Below are 27603 nucleotides of genomic sequence, written 5' to 3' on the forward strand. Positions count from 1 at the left end.
ATATTCTTCCCTCCCTCTTTGATGGTCCTTGTTTGTAACCTTAATGCCTCTTCTTGTAGGGCAGCCAATTCAAAGGCTCCTGACAGAGTGGCAGGTTTCAGCATCCGTATCATAGTTTTGATTTCTTCCTTAAGCCCACTGATGAAACTAGACACAAAATATTCCTCATCTAGGTGCTGATTCCTAATCATCATGGGAGTTTTAAGTTCCTCAAACTTTTCCTGGTACTCCTCTACTTTGTCAAATTGCCTCAGTTTATTAAATTCCTCCAAATTCTACTATCAAACCTCTTATACAACAGATCCTCAAAAGTTCTCCAAGTTATTCCTAGTTGTTTCAATTTAATTCCCTGAAACCAGTTATTAGCCCTCCCTTCCAGATACATTTCTATCACTTCTACTTTCTGATCCTCAGGGATCTGGTAATTCAGACAGTATTTATTACATTTTCGAATCCATTCCCTAGGGTTCTCACCAGTAAACATGGGTAAATCGATTCTAGGAGGATTTGGTATCAAGATCTTACTTGTTTCCTTTCTGGCGGTCCTGTTGAAGTCAGATCCTACTGGTAGCCTCTGGTTTAGTGGAGGTGTTGGTAACAGAGGTGCCTGCTCCATTCTCGTTCTGTCCTCCTCTGGTGTAGCCTTCTCTTTGTTGATCATTGCTCTCATGAAGGCACTGAACTCCTGCTTCATCTCAGCTACCAGGCCTTCCATTCTTTTGTTGTTTTCTTCTAGCTCAGTACGAAACTCAGTCTGCATTTGCTATTGTTGCGACTGCGATGACTGCAAACTTTCTATTACTTCTTGGATTCTGATTTCTTGTTTTCTAATTTGCTCCTCCAGCGTCTTGAATCTGGTGCTTTCTGCTATAGCTTTCTAGTGTCGTCCAAGGATTTAGCCTGCTCTGATACCAAATGTCAGGCTATGGACTCCATTTCTGTCCTGGATTGGAGAATTGATTCAGAAATTGGGGAAGAAGATTGCAGAGAAGAAGAGAGGAGAGGGGAAAGTGAGAGCAAGGGAAAATATAGAGAGAAAGTAGGAGGAAAGAGAATGAAATTCTGTTAATCTGTTCGATGCTTTTCTGGCCAATTAAGCGCCTACAAATAGGACAGCCAACCGATTCAATTAATTCTTGTAACTGAATCTGTTAATGCTTCCCGCAGCGTTGTTCCTTTTAATTTCTAGCTATGCGACGTCGTCACACTTATTCTACCACTATCAAACCTAATTTGCACAATTGAATGAAAAACGGTATCGTTTAATACAATTTGGGCGAAATATTAATTCCCTGACAAATTCGAGATAATAGAAAATAACATATTTAAACAATGAAAGTTCTCTGACTTCCTTTACTTAGTTGCATGACGTGGGATTTGTAAGATAAAGATCTTTGTGTATAGCAAGTTCATCCAAATAATTGTCCCGAAAAATGTTTGATCTTGGTCAAAAATTGAATACAAGAATGTACAAATCCCTTTGAGTCTGAAAAATTGAATACGAAAAGCTATAAATTGCGTTTCTTACTTATTAATTTTACAGACGGACTGAGAGTAATGGGATGAGAATTAGGTCATCTATGATCTATTAGTAAATTTTTTGCAAATTATTTTTGAGATTATAGTAATTATATGTTTATGGAGATTTTGTAGTCTGATTCATTGTCTTTTGTCTTGATCTTCTGATCTTAATCTTAGTGGGCACTCTGATGTTTATTTATATCAAGAAAGTGAAAATCATGCCGTTAAGAAAGTGCAAAGCATGCCAATCTGTCGGTGATAGAAAATTGGTAAGAATTTACGTTAAACCACTAAAAAAAATACACCTGATCGCTTCCTCTCCACCTAAACCTTTGATCAGAGCTTTTCTTATATAAAAAAAAAAAAATTGACTTTTGATCAGTCTTATTCAAGAGGGTTTGACATAAACTTCCAAGCCGTGATGCTCTCCTTATGATAGCAAAACCACGATGATGAAAGGGACTGAGAGTTTAAAATAAACGGGTGAGTTTCCAGGTCTTTTACGTTTGTTTTATTTTAATCAGAAAGAGTAGCAAGTAGAGAACTAAGTTGGGGCAATAAGCTACTGTATTTACTAATTGACCTTTGATCAGAAAAATGGTACCTGTCTTTTCTTATCAAGAAGGTCGACCTTTGATCGGAATCATTCAAGAGGGTATAACGTAAATTTTTAAATCGTGCATGCTCACCTTATAATAGCGAAACAACAGCAATGACAAAGACCGAGAGTTTAAAATAAACGGGTGAGTTTCCAAGGTTTCTTGAATAATTAGTTGACTTTGTTGGTTTATTAAAAGTAGTAACGTTAGTTGGCTGAGTTTAATTTGGCTTTCAATTGGAGCTAATTAGTCTTTCTTTGTGTTACGGGGATATGCATTGACTAGGAACTACACAGTTTCAGAATGCAGACAAATTTTCTAGTGAAATCCCAGTAATTTCTGCTGGAAATAGAAACGGTGTGATCCAATTGGGGAATCAAAAAATGGGTTTCAAGCCATTAATTTGGTATTGCAGACCAGTAGAGAATGGGGTTTGGGCAAGGGAAACAGAGAGTGCTTTTGGAGCATACACACCCTGCGCCTTAGATTCTGTAGTGGGGTGTGTGTCCCATTTGGTTCTTCTGGGATTGTGTTTATATAGAATATGGTTGACTAAGATGGATTACAGGATCCAGCGATATCGATTGAGGTCAAATTTGTACAATTCTTTTTTGGCATTGCTGGCCGGGTTTTGTGCTGCTGAGCCCTTGTTCAGATTGACTATGGGCATTTCACTTTTCAATTTGGATGCACAGAGTTGTCTGGCTCCATTTGAGGTGGGCATTTCCACATTTGAAAGTTTCTGATTTTCCTCTATTTTAACTGTTTGATACTTGTTCTTCAACTCTATGTAGCTATCTGTGACCAATATGTGATATTAGGGTAGTAGTTGCATCCCGTGTCTGCTTCATTAAGCGTTTGCAAATTTTTCAGCTTAGAATTGTTTTGAGTATTTGATTAATGATTAAAGTCATATGCCTATTTCAGTTTCCAAGTTAGCAGGATTACCTTGTAAACAAGGATATTATTTTGACATGCGCGCTTTTGTTGTTGTTGTTATGCTACTCCAAGGTTTCTTGCTCAACTAGAGAAATGGTTTGATATGCTGCCAATGGACATGGTTGTTTACATGTAAATATTATTTTTATTTCTGTTCAACGCTCAAGAGGTTGAAGTTCCTTATAAAACAAAGACGTAACTCTCTCTCAGAACTATGAGTATAGAAACATTTTTTTCACTTTGTTTCTTGTCAACTTTGGCTAACTATCAATATGCTGATATGGAAAAGAACTTGAAATCCCTTGCAAAAGAAATTACAAGTTTTGGGCTTGAGAAGATATTTGATGCATACATTTGGTGGTGAAGAAGTGCTGATTTGGAGCCTAAGTTTAGCAGGCCATATTTTCCTTAATTTATGGTGCTTCACTAGGTGTTTACCACTTTTAAGTACCTGTTTTCTGTTCAGATGCTATCATTGGGAATTGAGGTACTTGCATGGTTCTCATTAGTGTCTATGCTGGGCTTGGAAACAAAAATTTACATTAGCGAGTTCCGGTGGTATGTCCGATTTGGACTGGTTTATGTTTTGGTAGCAGATGCTGTGATGTTCAATTTAATATTTGCACTGAGGGATTTTTGTCCAAGGTAAGTTGCTTATTGTCCATGGTGTTCCTATTCTTTATCTAAATTCTATGTTTAGTACAGCTGCAAGGTCTAAGTCAGTTTTCTATGCTAACTTCACATTGATAGCTCCATCTAAATGCAGTTTGGATAAATTGAAAAATTAAGTTTCTGGTATCCGCATTATTAAATTTGTGTTTAAGATAAACGTTTATAGGCCATGTCATAAAAATAACAATGTCCCGCAGGAAGTATGAATAAAGTCAAAATGTCAGTAGGAAAGTTTTAACACTTGGATCATCAGGGTGGGTGCTGGAAATCTATCTTATCAACATATGTAATCTCCAATGCTGCACGTCAAAGATAAATAGAATGACTCCCTGTTCGAGGGGAACTGGAGATGTATTTTAATATTGAGAGATTTATAAAGCATACATTGAGAAAATGAAAATGGAGAACAACACGTCGTTCAAAGGCCTTGAACTGTTGTAGGTGGTTAGTGGCAGATATTTCAAGATGGTGAATGCAACTTTACTTTAACTAAAGAGTTGCAAATAGGTAACAAAAGATGATAAATAATAGATATCAGCAGAACACATAAATTTTATAGCTCGGTAATGCCTAAAATCTATAACAAAATAGTTGGATGAAACTTTCTGACATAATTTTACCATTTTTGTAAACCATAAGATGTCTCTACTGGATGATGTTTGGTAGCAGATTTTTACCAGTTCTGTAATTTCGCAGGTCGGTACTGTATCTATATTGCTCTACACTTGCCTGCCAGGTAAATTCAGTTTTCTTTTCTGATTTGGCAAATGAGAGTTAATTTTGTTTGCCACTGTTACACATCAATAATATGCAATTAAATGCAGTGATCTATAAAGATTTTGGGCAATGTAGGAAGTCTACAGTGCAACCAGGCTTTACTCTAAAAAATTCTGGAAGGCATTTAATGTAAACTTAGTTTCTGTATGGAGTTACCAACTGTTTTGCTTGATTAGTTTTAAAATTTTATTGAAGGATAATTAAGTGATAAAGGCTGCAAAACTTCTTCTATCATTACTGTTATAATCGGCTTCTGGACACATGTTTCACATGCACATAGATGTAGATGAGCATTGCTACATCTATAGGTCATCTCTCCCCAGGTGGTCAACTAATTCCTCTGTGTATAAATTTTGAGGTTCAACACACGAAGATTTCAGTTGTCAAATGCTTAATGTAATCTCTTAAATCTAAAGCCAGCACATTTATACCAAGCTGTAGAGAAGAACCTAATAGTACAATTAACAAATGCAAAGCTCAATGTCCGCGTCTAATATTAGAGCATGGCTGTCAAGAAGAATTGAGATTTGAACTTTCTGTCACAAAGCTCTACCAAAAGTAATGTGCTGCCTTAAATATTCTGCATTAGGTTTTGTTAGGAGGGCTGCTTCTTGTTTATGTCCCACAACTGGAATCCTACCCTGGCTACATCCCATTATCTGGTGAATCTGCTGATGAAAATAAACATGATACTTTCCTTGGAGAAGACATTTGTCCAGAGCGACATGCCAATTTGTTGGACAGTAAGTAGCTTTATGTTAAAGTCCTTCATGTCAGGTACCTAAATTCCTAAGAATGTGAAGAACTGGGGAGGATCTTGGTTAGTATGGACATGAATATTTATTAGAACCCCATCAGTGCTCTTTATGGTAACTTAATGAACTCTGATCAAGGTCTAATCAGAATTTACATCCTCTACATGGTTAAATTATTGATGCTGCTTAATTGACAATCAACCTATTCTACTTTCCAGACCAAAACATCAATTCAAGTGGTATAGCAGATATAGCAACATGGACTGTTTATTTTAAGAGATCAATAGAATGTGATAAATAGATTACTTTCATCCCTATTGGCTTGCCGTCTTAGACGAGGTGGTGAGGGTAGCCAAAGATTAAGTTCATGTCTTGATATCATCTGTTATGCTTTGATGTTTTCCCATAACACGAATCATAATTGAGTACCATCTTGTGATAGGAATATATTTCGGATGGATGACCCCCCTCATGCAGCAAGGTTACAAAAGACCAATAACTGATAAGGATGTTTGGAAACTCGATTCCTGGGATCAGACTGAGACACTGATTAAAAAGTTAGTTTGCAGTTTTCTCTTTCCACTTGTGTAAAACAGTTGTTGAACTAAATTTCATTTCTGTTATGACTTAGGTTCCATCAATGTTGGGCTGAAGAATCTCAAAGACCAAAGCCATGGCTTCTACGTGCATTGAATTGTAGCCTTGGAAGCAGGTGGCTATTTGGTCATTAAGTTTATGAAAGATTTTTATTTCTGTGAGAGTGGGGTGGGAGGTTGGGGGCAGGGCGGATAAAGCACTTGTCTTGGTTTATATTGTTGATATTGCTTTAGCTGTATCTTCAATAGATGGCATTCTGCCTTTTCACCCCACTATATAATTGTTTTTGTTTTTGCAGGTTTTGGTATGGTGGCCTCTTCAAGGTGAGTTTCTTATAAATGTTACTCGTTCTGTAGTCCAGAAATGTATTTAGTTTCTGATACTATGATACAACGTAGAGCCATCTAGGCAGGGCCTTGCATGACTAGATTTTATGCTTTTTGGGAACTAATAATGCTTCACTTCTTTCAAGAAAAATCTTATACTATACACTTTCTTAGATTTTGTTGCAAGAGGAGAGAATTTTAATGAAAGTTTCCAGAATTGATACATCATCTGATCGTTTGTCTTGACTAACTTTTAGTTTTCAGTCAGTAACAAATTATTAGAGCCACATACTGTCTCATCGTATATAATGAAATAAGCTACTATGTAAAGTCATTTTTGCCACAAGTTCATGTTAGCCAAGAACTTGTTTTTATTCAATCAATTCAATGTCATTACCATTTAATATTTATCCGTGTATACTAAAAAAAGAACATATATGTGGAGTAGTATTTATCAAGCCAAATGTAGAATAATGACTAAATCAAGTTGAGTAGTGCGGGTATCACCAGAATATTTGTTCTTTATATATTCAGGTTAGACATTTCAAATTTTACAAAGCATCAAGGGGAGAGATAAATTAGAATTGGAAAAATTGAAGTTGAAAATATTTTATTATGTGAATTTTAGGTTAAAGAATCTTTCCACCAAAGCATCAGAATTATTGGAGTTCAGCATCAAAATGAGTATCTCTTTGCAGTACAATATGTGATTTTTCAGATTATTTTCTCTTAAGCTCATATGAATGAGCTAGTATTAGTTCCAACTCTAGTTCATATCATCCAAACGAGACAGTACTGCCTCCAACTCTGGTTCCTTTTGAAGTTATGAGGAGATTATACTTTCCCATGAAAGCATAATTCTGCATATACACATACAATGAGACATATAACAGTTTCTTAAACTGATTGAATAATTTTGACGGTCTTGCAGATTGGTTATGATATTTCCCAGTTCATAGGGCCCATGATACTAAATCATCTCTTAACGGTAATTTTGTTTTTTCTTTGTTTCCATAACCATGTTGAATGATGCAGATAACCTCTTTTTCTTTTTATTACTGGGCGTGAAGCAAAAAAATGTAGTCATGCATGACACGTGCATCCTACAATCCAGTCTTCTAATAGGTGAATATTTTTCCTGATCTAAGCTGAAATGAAGCTGGCTTTGGGATAGAATCAACACTCAGGTCAATTCTAAGATATACCAAACATCCATGTTCAAGAAACACTTGTACATCCTATCAGGAAAAGTGATTTGGTTATGGATTCTGCCTCTATGCTGTGCAAAAGTCATCTTTCTTTGTCATTTTGACTATTGTTGACTGCTGGTTCTGATGACAGCATAATATGAAAATTCAGTTGATATCATCTTATGTTAGTCTTTCTAAATACATGAGGTTAATAATCAAGTTCTGGCTTCATAATATGTATTTTTTCAATTAATTCTAGCATGTACAGTGCAACCCCAATATCTTCATCCACCTTTTAGTCGTGTGAACAACTTTATCTTGTATGCTTTTTGTATTGGACCATAATTTTTTCTCTTTATTTAAAACTTGAACTCTTAAGGTTATTGAAAGGGTTTCTAAATGTTGTCAAAAGCTTCAACCAATTACAATTGTAGAAATTAGTTTTTGGAAAATGGTAAAAAAGTCACATAAAAGAAATGGTCTAATTAAGAAATGAAAGTCCAACTCACTCAGATGTTGAAGCTCTAGAGTTCTCAAGCTTGGTACTATAGGTGAGCCAGTACAAACTTTAAACCATATAAATGTGAGAGGAAGTGGTCTTTCATGGGTATCTGGAGAATTGTCGTAATATGGTCTAATGCTTCTTTTTTCAGTTTGACTGCAAAATAATTTACTGTTTCATGAGTATGTTTTCCATTTGCAGTAGCCAGTTCTCTTGATTAACTTGATACATTTTGCAGTCTTTGGAACGAGGAGATCCTGCTTGGGCTGGTTATGCCTATGCTTTTTCAATTTTTGTTGGAGTGGTATGACTCGTACTAAGTATGCTAAAAGCTTCTTCTTTCTTCTTTAAGTATTGGACTGAATCAGGTTTTACCTGCATTGATGAAGACAATTTCTTAAAAAGAAGAAAGTACACTTGTGCAGTATGGTGGGTGTACTAGTTTTTCTATGTGAGGCAGTGAACATCTCTAAATGTCTTTTAAAATATAGTGGGTTTGACGTTCATCCTAAATTTTAGGGAGTCATCGGTGGAATGGACATGTCTACAAGGCCAATATCTCCATTTTCTTCTGTTATTATGATTTAAGTATCTGTTTATCTTTAACAACATATTTTGTGTTTAATCTATTTATCTTAATGCAGTCAATCATAGTTCAATGTTTTTGGTTGTGTGTTTATACTAGGGATTAAGTAACTGTGATTTGAAGATGCAAAATAGAATCAAAATCTCAATACATGGATACTCTTATTGAATTCATGTAAGCCAAGTAATCTGTCATGTAGATATCGTGACTACATTCAATTGTTTTAATTTAATCTTATAAATGTATTAACTGTACATGGCAAGAATGTGTTCAGATACATTGATGTTCATTCTGACTCTCTCTCTCTCTCTCCCTCCTTTTCTAAGTGTGCATGTGTATGTTCAAATGTCCTCTCTTCATTCTTCACATTGGAGGTAACTGCCTCAATCAATTGATAAAAGTTCTGTACCACCATTGATTGTTTTGTTCATCATCTTTGAATTATAGAAACCTGCACCTGGTGATATGAAACTCTTAGTGTATCTAGTCAATATGACTATATTTGCTCATCGTTTAAATGACATATTTTCAATTTAAATTTCTTTCAAGAATCTTTCTGCATTTGCACGTTCCATTTCTTCATGATACACTGCGAATCTAAGCTGCTCATTTTAGATTTATTGGTCTGTCATAAACTAACCCCTTTTCCATTTCTTCAGTCATTTGGAGTTCTTTGTGAATCTCAGTACTTTCAGAACATGATGCGTGTTGGTTTCAGGCTAAGATCAACTTTGGTAATTATCCTTCCTTCTTTAAATTGCGAGCACCAAATATTGCCTTTTTTTCATACGTTGCTTTGCTTTTGTGCTTTGAATGTTGTGAAAACACATTTGTATGTGGATCTATCGAACCACAGACTGAATGACTAAAGCATGGTTGGACGCCAAATCTATCTGCAGCCCCAGCCGCAGGTTTGGAGAAAGGAAAGAGTGCATGAATTGGCAAGCCAGAATCACTAGCCTACTAGATAAAATGTGCATCATAGTGGTCTTGGCCTTCTAAGATATGCAATCATGACTTCATGATATGTCCTGCAGTGGATGGTTGGAAAATTTCTGAAATGTATTATAAGACTTAATGTGCAATAGTAATAGCATGTTGGGCTTAATATTGAGTGGCCAATAATGTGCTGGGCTGATAATCCACCTAGGTCATTAACAATTGATATCGGTAGGCATGAGCACATTGTGCGAATGTCAGAATATCAGAGGGATTTCATGGGGAGATGGTGACCGAAATATTTTGCATTACATAATTTGCATAAATTTGGATGCTAACTGGACTGGGCTGGCTTCTACTGATAAGATGTCAAGCTAGCAAGAGATTCCAGTAAGTTATCAGGCTGGTATTCCTGTGAAATTGATCCTTCAACAAGTAATGACTTTGAAGGTTGATTAGTGTAGCTCGGTAGAGACACTGAGTCTTTATTTCATCAGACTTCGAATTCCACTTCCATTCTAATTCAGTTTTCATCTAACAATGTTTTAACTACAAGTAGTTCATTTATCAATTGCCCCATCATACATGTGCAAAAAAAATTCTTTTAAACTTCAACACATTAATAGGAAAATACACAAACTAGTCCAACCCTGATGTTCGTTGAATCTTTAGCTTTTCCATGGTGTTTAGGTATTATATGGTTGATATTTCTATTAACCTTGACATGGAAGGATTGAGAATATAGGATCTTATTCTCTATTCTTTTATCCAATTCTCCCAAATGGTTTTTATAACAAATAAATTGTCTGAAAGCATAGTGTCTTATGGAACACCTTTTTATTTTCACTGAAAAAGAAATTGAAAAAACATGTACACAAGTCTTCCTCTTGATGTCTACGTTAACGAGAGGAATGTCAAGTTGAAAGAAATAACATTGTGGTTTGTGCAAGTTAATCAAGAAACAAGTTTCATCTTATGCGGAATGCTTAACATCATTGTCAAACAAAGTATCAAGTTTTGTTCCATACTCGACCATAGGTTCAGATTCTTGCCTTTTAGCTTAGCAGTTCAAGTTAGTCTTTTCATGTTGTTCTTTCTTCTCCTGGCTTTTGATGCAAGGTCTGTGTTATCCCCGTCTTTCTTTTTCTGTTTTTATCTGTATGGTGATAGGAAGAGAATCTACCATTCTGCCTGGTATCAAAGAAAGTCGGAAGCCGAGTTCATATAATGATATCATTTTATTTTGTCCTGTTTTCTGATGCTGAAGCATTTTTTGTCTGAGTTGGAATATATACTGTTGGCATTTGTAGGTAGCTGCTATTTTTTGGAAAACTCTGAGGCTAACACATGAGAGTCGCAAGAGCTTCTCATCCGGAAGAATAACAAATATGATAACAACCGATGCTAATGGACTTCAGGTACTGACGTGGATTTTTTATTTTAATTATAACCATATTTAATGGGTGAGAAGCTTGACGCCAGAGTCTGGTCTTCTTTTAGTTGGCTTTTGTTCTCTTTTATGATAGAGCTGTTAATCTAAGTTCTGCACCCAAACAACTGAGTTAGATTAGAGTAGGCTTTTGAATGTTCTGTCATCCTCTGTATCCACCGAACAATTAATTAAGGAGAAATTTTGCCATGAGTCCATGACATTGATTTATATTCCAAACTATGATTATCATCTACCTAGAATACATATCAACAACCATTGGTTTCAGAAATTTTCTGGAATGGTCATCCAGACTGGCAGTAATATCTCTTTCACTGTTGTTAAATACTCTATTTAGCTAATGATTGCATCAATGGGCTAAAACACCAAAGTCTATATTAAGCTGGACTATGGAATGAATTACAAAAAAAAAAAAAAAAAGAACACATATAAGTTGAAGCTAACACCATCTCTGGTTGATTAGCACTCAAAAAAGCAGTAAAGGTTTTTCATATTTTCTTAGTGGCCGGAATAATTATTGACACCTGTATATTTAAGAGAATGTTTTAGAATTGTTTCTACACCATTGGATATGCTAATTTGTAAAACATCAAATCTTTGTTGATGTTAGAGTTGTATGATTTGGCTTAATGGGTAAAACCATTATCACTGGCTCAGAAACATGTACCTTTCTATTGTAATTCTTGTGGCTAGGAAATCTAATCAGACTATCAGTCTCAGAACATCACTGGAACCAGCATTATTGATTTGGTGAAGATGGGTTAAACTAATCTTGAATGAGATGAATTAGCAATAATTAAGTATTTTAATGGAGTCATGCATTTTCGGCGTAGACTCAATTTTTTGTCATGTTTATACTTGTGTTTGTCTACATTTTGTGCAAGAATTTTATAGTTTTATTCATGCGTTATGCTTACTAAGTGATCTATGATTGTTTTTTAGCAAATATGCTGCCAACTTCATGGCTTATGGTCAGCTCCATTTCGAATTTTGATAGCCATGGTTCTTCTATACCAGCAGTTAGGGGTGGCATCAATTCTTGGTTCTCTTATGTTGGCTCTGATGTTTCCCATTCAGGTAAAAAGATTATTAAGCCACAATTCCATTAACTTTTGTGCATCAATGTCTCTTTTGGGATCAGTGGACTATGGAGTACATTCCAAACCAAGTATTTTAGTGGGTTAATTTGCAACTGCTCCTCCTTTAATTTAGAATAAGATTTCTAGTATGCACTATGTAAGTGGAATTTAGGTCACATTGTCCTACAACTGTTACCCCTTTCATTTTTTATTAGTGCATGCTTTCTGAACTTTTAGTAAGCAATGCATAATCAAGAACTATACACCAAGCTATTATAATGTTTAGGAAGACAAATTTGATTCAAAATGATCTCTTCAAAGTTGTACCATACATATAAGTTAGCAAACACATTCTGTAATTTAAACACTTGAAGTAAATGTTCAGGAGCATTGGAAGGGTCTTACATGTTTGGGCAAGAATATGTGTAAATTTGGTTTGGCTAAAAGAAGACAATACTCGAAGCATTTTCTTTTCTGTGTGAAACATTCAGGAAAAATTCCAATTACAAAATCCAGAATACATGTTTGTTAAGAAAATTGAGTTTTTTTTTTACGTCCGAGCACAGACAATATCCACCCATTATGTCAATATATTTGGTTAGCTTTACATACTTCTACTCTGAAGGTGTTCAGCATTTGGGCCAGTGATCTCTCTTCACTTGGCTTTTGATTTTTATTTTTTTTTAATACTCATGCACGTGTTGGCATCCTTCAAAATGTTTGACATGTGGGCTTTTATTCCTGTACTATGCATTGTTTCTTGTTTCCTGTGGGATACAATTCATTCCACCGCAATAAAATGCTTGATTTTCTAATTTAGTTTTTGATACAGACTTATATTGTAAGCAAGATGCGAAAACTATCCAAGGAAGGACTGCTGTGTACTGACAAAAGAGTTGGTCTAACCAACGAAATTTTAATGGCCATGGATGCGGTTAAGTAAGGCACAAAATGGATAAGGTTGTTTATAATTTTAATTAGTTCTATTAAACAACTGATGATGATATGGTTATTTATATCAGATGTTATGCGTGGGAGAAGAGCTTTCAGTCTGAGATCCTGAGCATGAGGAATGATGAACTCTCATGGTTCAAGAAAGCACAGTTGCTAGCAGCGGTAATTCATAATCTATGTAAAAGTCAAGCTGAATCAGGAAACCTCATTTAGCCTATCAAAACATTTTGACCCTGAAAAACATTGGTCTGTTTCAGACAATTATAATATTGTTCAGTTGTTAGCTTATAAGTTGCTCCTGCATATGTAGCTTATTTTTTCTGATGATTGCAATTGCATCTAAGTAAGTAGACCTAAAATTGTCTGATCACAGTTTCTAAATACTGACTGGGTAAGTTAAGTTCAGCTCAATAGTGCATTTCTTTGAATTTGGACCCTTCTGATGTCTGAACCAAATCATCAAAAGCTACAGTGTCCTAGATGTTTCTCCTATTGGTAGTGATAGCGGGCTTCAATAATACTTCTATTCATTTCCAAACTTTCATGCTCCAGATATTTAGTAGGAGTGTGATATATTAGATAGTTATTCAATTTCTTAAAGCATCATGTTTACAATTTTTTAAGTGCTTAATTGTTGTCCACTCCCTGATTATCTCTATGTTCCTCGAATTGCAGTGTAACACTTTCATATTAAACAGCATCCCTGTTCTTGTAACTGTGGTTTCGTTCGGAATGTTCACTTATCTTGGTGGAGATTTGACACCTGCCCGGGCGTTTACCTCTCTTTCTCTTTTTGCTGTTCTGCGTTTTCCCTTGAACATGCTTCCCAACTTGATAACTCAGGTATTTCTTCTTTGGCATGTTGCTAACTCATCTGTTCACATTTTATTTGCACCTTGCGTTGCAATTCATTGCTTTGTTTAAATATGGATTTGCAGAGTTGGAGTTTCTTTTCTTTTGTGTTCGTGACTTATTGGAGTTACATGTATCAAATTTTCATTTACAAACAGTCATGCAGGCAAGTCAACAATATTGGCCTAACATTTTAGTTCCTTGAAATTCAGGCATCCACATTATTATGAAAAAAAAAATGTGCTTGGAGCAGTAAATTATTATGTGGAAAAAGTGCTTTCTATGAAAGGTTGAGACTTGAGTATGACCAGTTATGTACAGGGAATAATATATGGAGATCTAAGTTAATGAAACTGAACAGAATGCTTTAACAGTGCTTTCTATGAAAGGTTGAGACTTGAGTGTGACCAGTTATGTACAGAAAGCAATATATTGAGATTTAAGTTAATGAAACTTAACAGAATGCTTCCAGGAAAAGACAAATAAAACTTAAAGTAGCTAAATTTTCAGATCTAAAGGATATGGCTATTTTTCAAAAGGTATTCTTGCCACGTGAATCAACTTATCAGAAAGCACTGAAGCTTTTGTCCATGACTGGTTTACAATCTTAGTCATCCACATGAAAAACAAGTAGATTGTGCTTGAGTGCTTGAAAAGAATTGCACAAGGTTTGTGTTCCACATTAAAAAAAAAAAAACCACGTATACTGAAAATTACTGAATGCTTAAACATGGGCATATTATTCTTTGCATATTGCCTAGGCCAAGATGCCAATTTTATTCAAGATTTGAAACAAAAAAAATAATGGCTGGCCATTTAGGGGAATAACCAATTCTTCTGATTAAATCTTGTATTAAGTAGTCTGATATCTGAAGTTTCCTTGTGGATAGTACAGCATGGTTACGGAGACAAATATTCCTAGTTATATTACATGTTTCCTGGAAACCATAAAATAGCTGATGAAACTGTTTTGAGTCTAATCTTCTTTTTCCCTCTTATGTTTTTCTGTGCATTATGATGCTTTCAGACACCAGTTTGACATTTTTCCAAGGGATACTTTCCCTTTTTCTTGCTATTTGCTTGCTTCTTTTCTCTTTGTTATAGTTTGTTGCAGCCTACTTATGGAGAGTTCCATTTTGAGCCAACTTATTATACTTTGTTGAATAATCAAAGATCCTTAAATAATATAAGAACATTATTTATTGCTCCATCTATTCTAATTTAAGTTTTCTTGCTCTACTTTGGAAGGTGGTAAATGCAAATGTATCACTACAACGGCTGGAGGAATTGTTCATAGCTGAAGAAAGAATCCTTTCACCAAATCCACCTAGGGAACCAGGCCTTCCTGCCATTTCAATCAAGGATGGATACTTTTCATGGGATCCTAAGGTCGTACTTTCCTCCTTATATCTCTGTAGACTGTCCATATCTCTAATGTGTTTCATTTTTAAACTCTTAATCCACATGGAAAAAAAAAAAGGAAAATTCAGATTTTTTATAAAACTTTTATAGCGTTCATAATTGAAATTCTCATTTGATTCTGAACTCTTGATTTAACAACCAGAGGATCAATAATGCAGTGTAAAAGAATTTGAATGCATGAAACAATCTTCTTTCTATTTGTCGAGTTTCTACAGCATATGTCAATTTAATTGCATCACAAATCTTTCACTCTGAAAGGAAACCTCTGGTCAAATTTTAATCGATGAGCAAATCCTTATAGTTGATAGTCTGAAAAGCTTAGTGACTATTACTTTTGTGTTTCTCTATGCAAATTCAAAAGTTACTGAAATTCGACTTTGCTTTTGGCAAATGAATGTGCTTGCGATGTACTTTAAACATCCAATTAAAATACTGTCTATTTGAACTTTTATTTGAGATGGAGTATTATAACTTTAGCCTTTGAATATTTTATTGACCCAAAAAAAAAAAATGCTTCTCTTAAATTTCATGTTTCATTACTCCTTTTCAGGCTGAAAGTCCCACCATATCAAATATAAATCTTGATATAGCAGTGAGCAGCCTTGTGGCAGTTGTTGGTGGCACTGGAGAAGGAAAGACATCTCTAATATCAGCAATGCTTGGGGAACTTCCGGCTTTAGGAGATACAAACGTTGTCATTAGAGGAACTGTTGCTTATGTTCCTCAAATTTCTTGGATATTCAATGCCACAGTAAGAGTCAAGATGTCAATATTAGACATTATTTATAAATGTTTACCAAAAATATTAAGTAAAATAACTATTAAGGAGCTTGATATCTACTAGTTTGTTATAGAGATTCAAATACATCTTCAAATCATTTTGCAGGTGCGAGAAAACATACTGTTCGGGTCTAGCTTTCAACCTGCCCAATATTGGAAAGCTATAGAAGTTACAGCATTGCAGCATGATCTTGAGTTACTTCCAGTTAAGCCTCTTAGCTCATGTAGTTTTGTCATTTACCTTGCATCTACAGCATCATAATTAATTGCCTTTCCAGGGTCATGACCTTACAGAGATAGGCGAAAGAGGAGTTAATATCAGTGGAGGACAAAAGCAGAGAGTCTCTATGGCAAGGGCTGTGTACTCTGACTCAGATGTATACATATTTGATGACCCCTTGAGTGCTCTAGATGCACAAGTTGGACGACAGGTGATTCTTACTTTCTGCAAGTATATTCTGCTAGAAGAGAAATTAGAAAAAAGGTGAAATGGTGTGACTGCTTCAGCATAAGAAATATCTGCAGTCATTCTTGTTCTCTACTCTTATCTAATTACATTTAGCTAGAAACTTATATTATTTTTAATGCCTATACCCTACTCCTTGACTGGAATTATCCAATGTCAAGGTCCTTTAGCTGCAATTTCTTGCTTAAAATCTGTGTCTTGTGAGGATGGAAACTCTCTTATTTAATTAGTTTCCTTTCACATCAATTGAGTCTCCATAAATTAGACCATTTTCAGATTACTAGTTGATCCATAAACTAATTCTATATCTTGCAGAACACACTACTACATAAACTTTGGTTCTAATGTTCACAGAATCTGAAAGTGTGCATGCATCATATCTATCTCATTTTGCAGCTCAAGTAATTTTTGGATGCAACAACATGATAGTTCTTTTGGATTTACAAGCATCTGTATGCTACACTGTTATTTATTATCAAAAACTTGTGTTTGCAGCAAGACATTTTCCTGATCTGATTGACTAGATTACCTATTTCCAGGTTTTCAACAAATGTATCAAGGAAGAATTGCAAGGAAAAACAAGGGTGCTTGTGACAAACCAGCTACATTTTCTTCCACAGGTGGATAGAATTATTTTGATATCTGAAGGTACGGTGAAAGAGCAGGGCACCTTTGAAGAGCTTTCCAGAGATGGCACGCTTTTCCAAAAGCTAATGGATAATGCAGGAAAAATGGAAGAACATATTGAAGAAAATGGAGATGTCACAATTACTAGCTGTAAATCTTCACAATCTTTTGGCATACTGGATGAGCAGCCAAAGGACACTGACTCAATGAGTACAAGGAAGGAAGTTGAATCTGTTCTAATCAAGCAAGAAGAGAGAGAGACAGGTGTTGTCAGCTGGAAAGTTTTAACAAGGTACCTTACAGCTCTTAGGTTAAAGTCTATGATTTCCAGTCTCTCAAATTTGCACTTTTTGTTTCTTTCAACACTTTATCACCTCAAACTAATTCATTAATGACATTTGCTTTATTTGAAAATTTTTATTACAATAGCTCTAAAGAAAATGTAAAGTCTCTATGAACGTCTAGTGCTCATATTTTGAGAGGTCAAGCAACTGCCTAATTTAAGCCAAGTTACATATACATTACACATCTGTCCTCATATAGTTTGATAATTTGCATTAGAAAATACATCCTATATTGAACCAAAAGTAATGACCTCAACAACAACAAGAAAAGAATGGGCAGCAACTAAACATGGTGGGTATAACTTATATGCCAATTATGCATAATGTCCTTATCATGCAAGCAATACCTGCAAATCTATGGGAATTACATTTTCTAACGGTAGTCTAGATAGCTAGGGCAAGAAAGAAATTAAGTGAGAAAGGAAGATTCAGCACACATTCCTAGGCAATTTCTGTGAGTTCTCTACCAGTCTTCAAGATCAAGAGCAAAAGGGTAGTTTCTGTTGTATTCGTGGGAACATTTTGTGTTTTTGACGTAGTCATGCGTCTAAACGACATGCATGCACGTGCTACATACAGTTCACCATCAATGAATTAGATGTTTTTTCCTCTAAAAGGGCTGCAAAAAATACTCATACATATGTCTTGTTAGAAAGATCCACACCAAAGTAAGACATAAATTCAGCACTGTTAGAAAGCAATCTTACTTTAAGGTGCGGATACCAGTCCACAGAATAAACACAGCCAGTTGTTCTTAATTGGTTCCCTTGTTGCAGTGGCATTTATGCCATTTTAATAGGTCAACTCAGCTTCCTTTGTAGCAATTCCACACAGAGATCTAGTGGTGCTTTAGGAATCATGATCATTTTGGTGAAATTTTTGTTGTCATTTTATTTAATCAACAGGTATGAAAAAGCTTTAGGAGGCATATGGGTTGTCATGGTGCTGTTCATGTGCTATACACTAACTGAAGTTCTTCGAGTTCTGAGTAGCACATGGTTAAGCAAGTGGACAAGGGAAAGTGCTGTAAAGAACTATAGGCTGGGTCTCTACATTTTGGTTTATGCACTTTTATCTTCTGGTCAGGTATGAATGGAGTAGATTATTTAATTGATGGCATAACAAATTTTCAAATGAGAGTATCAGCCTTCATCTGTTCTTTCAGCTCTCCTTTGTGATATTAACACCCATGTTTTTCTTTTGTTTGTCTTGCATGGTAGAAAAGTGTTCTTTTGACCATCCAAAAGGTATTTTAATTGTTTAAGGTCATCGTTTCTGGTTGTTATTTGATTGCTGTAACCTCTACTAGCCAAAGGGGCTATTGATTTATAGTCCTATATCTATATATCAAATCTGTAACTTCCTATCTACGTGAAGTGCCTTTTACTCTCCGTTCCAAGAAAGATGGAAAGGAATATTTTAAAGCTTGCAATGTTGTTCCTTTTATTTCCACTTGGTCACTCTTTTTCTCTTTTGTCTGTTTGTTTTGTTTGTGGCTTCAGGGTCTTTGGGATGCATCAAAGGCTTTGAAACATCACAGCAAATTCAACAGAGGCTTATTCTGTTATTACTAAATGCAGGTGGTGGTGGCATTGGCAAAATCCTTTTGGTTGATCACATCAAGTCTCAATGCAGCTAAAAGACTCCATGATTCTATGTTACATTCAATACTCAAGGCTCCAATGGTTTTCTTCCACACTAATCCAACCGGACGAATTATAAACAGATTCTCCAAGGATATTGGTGATATTGATCGTAATGTTGCTAATCTTGCAAGTATGTTTCTTAACCAACTGTGGCAGCTTCTGTCAACGTTTGTGCTCATCAGTGTTGTGAGCACTGTATCCCTCTGGGCCATCATGCCACTTCTGATTGTATTTTATGCCGCCTACTTATATTTTCAGGTTGGTTTTCTCTATCCTTTTGTATGCCTACTATTTTCTCATGGGTCTATAAGCTTTCTTCTGTGCTGTGTTCCCGTTGACCTGGGTGAATGGTCAACAATTGTTTGTGTATTTCTTGCTGCATATAACATCTCAACATTCCAAACAACCTTTTCAAGAGTCAACTAAAGTTAGACTATCCAAAAATTTAATAACAAGTTATCAATGGTATTCAGAATCTTATACGATATATTGGCCCTAGCCAAATTTAATGTGGAATTTCGAGGGACCATTAGAAACTTATAATAACAATTAAGAGCTGAGAAGTTTCATAGGATTTTATGATATTAATATACTTGGAGTTAAAGTTGAGTTTAAGGTAGTTTAGAGGCTAAGATATTCTTGGAGAGTATCTCAAACTATGTTCGACTAATTTTCATATTTTCAAGAATTAGTTTAAGATATAGCTATTGAAACTGTCATCAATCTGAACTGCTGGCAGAAGAATCCTATATATGCCAGACAAAGAAAACCACTGCATCTTATTGAGAAAATTATGTGGTAAAGAGGATATTTAAGGTCACAGGGCATACTCATCAGAGTATAGAACTTGCACCAACATCAGGAAAATGATGAGCGAACAAAACATTTACTCAGTCAAAGATTAAATGCCTTTATGTAATTCGAGCTACTCTGTCAGACTAAGCAGTTACTGAAACTGTCAGATTTATTTTCAAACCTTTGAAGTGCAAGCATTTTGAGGTATGCTTTCTTAAGAAATGTTCAGAATTGGCAGATATAAAGGCATAAGATACGTCATAATAATAATAAAGAATTAAAGAAGCTGTTGAATGATATATCTTGCCGAAGCCTTATGTTGTAAATATGGTTTTGCTTCTGCTATTTATCCATTTCCAAATTTCAAAGTACTAATTCTATAGATATTGGAAACTTATGGATGCTGAAGAAGGTATACCTGGGACCTCAACTTCATCGAGGCTGAAACAGGATCTTAGTATTATATGGTGTCCCATTGCCATTTCTTAACCCGATAAAACACAGAATTGCATGATCCCTACAAACTATCTAGCCGATGATATTGTAGTAAACAAAACGACTTGTTCAGTTTTATTCTTGAAATGACAGAGGAATTCCAAAAGCTATAGGAAACTGAATAAAAGGCTGTTGAGCTTAAACACCCAGTGCCTAATAGCTTCTTTAATAAAGAATTAAAGAAGCTGTTGAATGATATATCTTGCCGAAGCCTTATGTTGTAAATATGGTTTTGCTTCTGCTATTTACCCATTTCCAAATTTCAAAGTATTAATTCTATAGATATTGGAAACTTATGGATGCTGAAGAAGGTATACCTGGGACCTCAACTTCATCGAGGCTGAAACAGGATCTTAGTATTATATGGTGTCCCATTGCCATTTCTTAACCAGATAAAACACAGAATTGCATGATCCCTACAAACTATCTAGCCGATGATATTGTAGTAAACAAAACGACATGTTCAGTTTTATTCTTGAAATGACAAAGAGGAATTCCAAAAGCTATAGGAAACTGAATAAAAGGCTGTTGAGCTTAAACACCCAGTGCCTAATAGCTGACTTGAGATTTGGGATAACTACATTTCGCTGACATTTTTTGGTGATAAAAATTGACAAGTATTTCCATGTCTCCTTAAGAAAGGCTTTAAAACCTGAATTCATGGTAGAAATGTGTTGCTTTATATAAGTTTAATTTGGCATACTTTGTCATTCCTGTCCAACTGCATCGCACAGATAGCACAATTTGAATTTTTCATCCAATTTTATCCATTTTAGTCTTATAATTGTCTGCACCACTTTTATTGCATTTTTCTCATGACGACTATGTTCAGAACAAAAGTACTCATAAATTTAGTAATTTTACTTTTGTTTTATGGTATCTATGATTTTTCAAATTCGTAAAATCAATCCACATATCCACAATCTGATGAGTAGTTCTCTCATGCTTCTCTTAAAAACATATATCACCTCATATCTATAGTTATTAAACTTGGCCCAAGGAGGAATCTAGAGAAAGAGGTAGGTCAACCGGTTTCTGGTTCAATCAGTGGATGAATGGTCTAACCAGTGGATCACTAAATATACTTAAATATTATGTCTACGGTTGAAATTATAATAAACTATGCCATAATAAATGTTCGATTAGTCTAATTTATTATAGAATCATTAATTCTTATAAGAATCAACAAAACCTAAATTTAATTAGTAATCCACCAAACTTCAAGTATAAAATTGTATGCAAGTGTAATTATCTAATTTATTTACTAATTTTAAGTGCTAAAGGTTATTAATAATGATATTTACCTTTAAAATAAATTGTGTAATATGTTATTTTTTAAATCCATTTCATAACTTATAGAATTTGGGGAATAACAAAATTTTATTAAAAGATTCCAAATAAATTTTGTTTTAGAGAAATAAAATAAGAATAAAAATCTAATATATAATATAAGAAGGACCAAACAACCCACAAATGGATTGTAGGTTCAGTGGTGATTGCATTTTTCTCCTATATGTGAGATTCCATGATCGAACCATCTCTTCAATATCTTCTAAAAATTTTTCACACAACAACTCGGGTTCCTTACAAAATCGGCCAGTTCATCGAGATTACCGATTGAACCATTTGGTCCGTTGACAAATCAACGGATCTATTGCTCAAATGATCCAATTAGCAACCCAATCCGGTTTCATGGCCGGTTGACCGGATTGACCGGTTTAACCGTCGGACCGGGCCAGATTTAATAATAATGCTCGTATCTCTACTATTTTATCCTATTACCTTCTCCCAGTACTATGTGTTTAGAACCTTTACACATGATGTTTGATGTCCCACAGAGTACGTCTCGGGAAGTGAAACGTCTAGATTCCATTACCAGGTCTCCTGTGTATGCACAATTTGGAGAAGCCTTAAATGGTTTATCAACCATTCGTGCGTATAAAGCATATGACCGGTTGGCAAACATCAATGGAAAAACTATGGACAATAATCTCAGGTTCACTCTTGTGAATACAAGTTCCAATCGCTGGCTCAACATAAGGCTGGAAAGCCTTGGAGGTATTATGATCTGGTTGACTGCAACCTTTGCGGTAATGCAGAATGGAAGAGCAGAAAACAAGGTTGCATTTGCATCCACAATGGGTCTGCTGCTTAGTTATTCTTTAAACATTGCAGATTTGTTGGGTAATGTTTTAAGACAAGCAAGTAGGGCTGAAAATAGTTTGAATTCTGTTGAGCGTGTGGGAACATATATTGATTTACCAGCTGAAGCTCCAGATATTATTGAAAGCAATCGGCCTCCACCTGGATGGCCTTCAGCAGGACTAATCAAATTTGAAGATGTTGTCCTTCGCTACAGGCCTGGGCTCCCTGCTGTCCTACTTGGCTTGTCCTTCACAATCTCTCCAACTCAGAGGGTCGGTATAGTTGGAAGAACTGGTGCAGGAAAATCCAGCTTGCTCAATGCTTTATTCCGGATTGTAGAACCTGAAAGAGGGAGAATCTTGATTGATGGTTGCGACATTTTAAAGTTTGGATTGACTGATCTACGTAGAGTTCTTAGCATTATACCACAATCACCAGTTCTTTTCTCTGGTAAAACCTACTAAGTTACCCATTCTGTTACTTTATTTTGAGATCTTGTGTTTCTTCTATTTTATCAAATGATTTTAGTTAATTCAATAGTCTGTGCAATTGAAGTTCTCTCCATAACTAGAACGTTATATTTTTGAGAAGCTCTGGTAAAAGGAAGGATTGTGATTTTTCATATATTCTTGTTGACTGGGGACTGGGATGTGGACTATTGGGGTTCATATGTTATATTGGGGTGAGAGCTGTGCAGAGATTTTCATACTGTGTTCTCATTATTTTATACTTGTTAATACCTTTCCATCTCAAGAACATGTTTACGCATCATAAGAAAATAAGATTCTGCATATCTCTGCTTCAAGTAGTAAAGTTCAAGTGTATAACTGCAATGTATGCAGCCAACCACAACTCAATACTCTTGCCCTGCTTATGTAGATGAATGTCGGGAAGAATAGAACTGGTGACACTTTCTGCTTTAGGTTAACGGGGTTTCAACAAACAGCCAATTTGATTTCAAATGATGCACCTTTGATTAGGCCAAGCCTATCATACCTGAAATTCTTCTAACCTCAAAGTATGACTATGAGAAATTGATATTCCACTTAGATGTATACATGTCAAATGAGGCCTGTATCATATTCAGTTTCATATGCATATGCCTTCTTTGAAGCTGAGATTGAATGCCTGCTGCTGAATTCGCACTCCAAAACCACTGCTTTAACTTTGGCACGGTGCTGCAGTGAAGTTTGGCTAAAATGCACGCATGCAGATGAGAATAGATATATGTAAAACCTTGACAGTGAAGTTAAGTTATGCTTAGCTTTTTTATCGGTTTAAGTAAATCTAAATTCTCTAGAATTAGATTCCACTTTTGCATTCAAGTATAATTTATACTATTAATTTTAGTAAAGTTTTTGAGGATTTTGAATGGTGGTTCTTTGTTTGTCCAGGAACTGTGCGATTTAATCTGGATCCCTTCAATAAACACAGTGATCTTGATCTCTGGGAGGCACTAGAGCGGGCACACCTAAAGGATGTCATTCAGAAAAATGCTTTTGGTCTGGATGCCAAGGTACACATTGAATACTTATATTCCAATATCATGCAGGTTACCGGGGATAATAACTATTTTGGTCTTCCCATGCATTGATAACTCAAATGGAATGATAATGGTCCTCATCTTCCTTTCTTCAATCACTGGCTTAGCAAATTTAACGTCTTACGAGTTGGCATCCAGATTTTGATCAGTACAAGCTCTATGGTTGATGTAGTTGATCAATAATTTTGTGTCAACTTAAAGACTACATTTTCCATTGGCATTGTAATGCCTTCATGCTTTCAACTTATACTTTGTCATGGAAGTCCTATTTGTTCCTTGTTTGCTCATGTATGCCGTAACATGTACATAGTGAATTTACCAGACTCCTTTGAACAATATGATTCAGAAAGCTAGAAATCTGTTTTCACTAGTCCCCAGAACTGCACTGCTGCTTAAATTCTATGTCCACTTACACTCAAGAGATCCAGATTCTTTGACACTCCTGCAGTAGAAAAACTAACGCTCTAATGACTCAACCTCGTGACAGAAAAAAAAAGGGGGGAAATGAGTTCAATGTCTTTTAAAGGATGCTGGAATTTTTTCTTTAACAGGTAGAATCTAATCAAATAGTTTAAAAAAAAAAAACTATCAGCTTTTGTTTCACATTGATGCCCAACAACATTTCCAGGTAATTTGCATGCAAGGGAGCTGATGAATAACATTGTGGTGTATGCAGACTTCCAAATTCTTCTACATAGTTCATGCTGCATACAAGTTAAATGGAAAATTAAATGTATTGGGATTGATTTTAGGTCTCAGAAGGAGGTGAGAACTTCAGTGTTGGGCAGAGGCAGTTGCTTAGCCTTGCTCGATCACTACTCCGGAGATCAAAGATTCTCATCCTTGATGAAGCAACTGCAGCTGTTGATGTTAGAACCGATGCACTAATCCAGAAAACTATTCGAGAAGAATTTAAGTCATGCACAACGCTCATTATTGCTCACAGGCTAAATACTATCATTGACAGTGACCGGATCCTGGTGCTTGAGGCTGGTCAGGTATACCAAGGATCAGATATTTTCCAACTGATTTCGTATATGTTTTAACTAAAACCAACTTCAGTCAAGAGTACATACTTTCTGTAGTTGCCATGAGGGACTCAGAGAATCCATTTGCAGGTAGTGGAATATGATACACCTGAGAAGCTGCTTCTCAATGAAGTAAGTGCTTTGTCGAAGATGGTTCAAAGTACAGGAGCTGCAAATGCTGAGTACTTACGCAGCTTAGTACTGAGAGATGAACAAGAGAACAAGTTGAAAAGGGAGTCCATGCACATTAATGGACAGGGGGATTTGGCTGGCATCTTCCCACTGGACAGCTGCAGACAGCCATACTAAGCATCATGTCAAAGCTTTTAGCGTATGAATTTGAGAACGCCATTAACGCACAAAATACATTAGGGACGCTCGTTTGTAAGTTGTTCAAAATCATGGCTTGCATGATTTGAATAGAGATTATAAACTTGGACTTCTCATCATCCACATATTTCTTCAATACCTCAACTTCAGCTCGCTTCACTGACAAAGGATGCTGTGGGCCAAGAAAAGTCTGCGACTCTTCATAAGTGAATCTCTGTTCAAACTTCATCTCTATTTCAGATAGCAAGTTCAGCTCGCGTTCTAGCCTCCTCTCAAGCTTATCAGATCTCTTATACAGGTTCACTTCTCCCTGTTGCAAAACTATGGGGTGGACAGCTGGTAAAGGGCACTTATGGCCTCCAGAGCCATCTGTACCAAAAAACCAGTGTACATGTAGTGTTATTTACAAATTACAATAACAAGATAATTCAATGTATTGAATCTCCAAGACTGTCTTTTTGAACATAAAAACTTTTGAGTGATATATGCATGGGGACTGTTTTTCTATGTCTAGAATCAGTAGGCAAGCAAGTACGCAAAATGCGTGGTAATGCTCTTATTTCCGCATGCATTATCTATTTATTACTAAAATAAGGAATGATTTCAGAAACGTCTCCTAAGATTTCTGATAATTTCACTGCTCTCTCTCGACGTTTCAAAAATATCATTAACTGCCAAAGTTAAAAAAAAAAAAAAAGATTTCAAAAATGAGAAGAATAGTTGATTCCACATGTGCCCCTCAAGTGTTAACTAGTTAGCTAACTAAGAATCAAAAGAGAATATTAGGTAAAAATGGAAAATAAAGACCAAAGTCAGTCAGTGTCAATGTCGTTAAGGGAAATTACAACACCAACATAAGCATAGCATAATTTAGTAATTCTGTCTACTTTCCATAGATATACATAAAATAGTAAAATCAAAGAATTTGAGAGGGGATTTTGTTATTTTGGAATCAAGATTTAGGAATAGAATTCCTGCAGTTAGTACTGAAATTTGTGAGAGTTTGAACAAGAATCAGATGACATAAACTATGGCCTTCTCAAGAAGAAACGCCATGATCAAATACTAATAAAATAAACAGTATAAAATATGCTAAATTATGTCATGCTTTTCAATTCAGAAATGATCCAACTTATTCTTGTCACTTACGAGTCATTATTTCGCACGATTGACAAAGAAATTCTCATCATTTGTAATAACAAAAAAGGACTTCACTCTTAGGCAATGTTTGGATTAATGGAAAGGAAATGACTTCAGTGGAAAGAGACGAAATAAAAGTAGAGGAAAAATATTTCTATCCATCTTGTTTGGATTATATATGGAATGAGAAGAGAAGAAGCACCAATATATTGGAAACAAATGGAAGTGAAAAGATTATGTATGGTTACATTTTGTCCATTACTATACAAGATCTAATTTGTAAACATATTTCAATACTTTACTCTCTTTTCTTTTTGTATATTTTGGGTATATTGAGGAGGTTTTGGTTTAGTGGTTAAGGTTGAGATTTAAAGAATTAGAAATTTTAGATTCAAATCCCCTTGGCCCCTACCCGCTTTTAAATCCCACCCATCCCCTACTTAAAAAAGGAAAATTTAAAAAGTGTATTTTGGGTAATCATCTTGTAATTCTCATGAAATATCTATGAAATATTGATACATGAAGACGAATTAAATATCTCTTTATCTATATTTTTGGGGGAAGAAATTACAACAACTACTAAAATATAGAAAAAATAATTTTAAACGTTAACGATTATCAATAAAAAATTTAGTATTCAAGATTTCCTGGTTAAAATATCATTAATTTAGTTAACAAGGCATAATAGTTTCTCCCCATATATATAGATACCTAAAATCTCCTAAATTGGAAAAGTAATAAAGTCATTTGACTATTATTGAGGTAAGTATTGAGTTCTAAACGACTAATAGGGAAAGTAACTGATATTTTCAAACCTTTAGGAAAGAACAATGAAAATGTTAAAAATCTCAGGGGAGGTTTCTGAATTATCTAAAAAAAAAAAATTTGTCCGTCCTACATCTTACCAAGGCTAACATTTTTTTTTCACGCCCTATGTATTTAATTATTCAGAATATTATGATTATTGCATTTTTTCTGGGGGAAGTAATTTTATTTAAGATGGTGGTGGAGAGAAAGGAAGAAAAAGATGATGATGATGATGATGGTGAGAGTAGTTTAAACATAAATCATAAAAAGGGTTCTTTTATAATAATATAAAGTGAA

At 35.2% G+C, this 27603-nt stretch overlaps 1 pseudogene; it reads left to right on the top strand.

The window, feature by feature from the left end:
* The first annotated feature begins 1400 nt into the window (after positions 1-1400).
* LOC113710287 (ABC transporter C family member 12-like) lies at positions 1401-25866 on the top strand (annotated as a pseudogene).
* The last annotated feature ends 1737 nt before the right edge of the window (positions 25867-27603 follow it).

Source organism: Coffea arabica, chromosome 9e (genome assembly GCF_036785885.1).
Source record: "Coffea arabica cultivar ET-39 chromosome 9e, Coffea Arabica ET-39 HiFi, whole genome shotgun sequence".
Taxonomy (NCBI): Eukaryota; Viridiplantae; Streptophyta; class Magnoliopsida; order Gentianales; family Rubiaceae; genus Coffea; species Coffea arabica.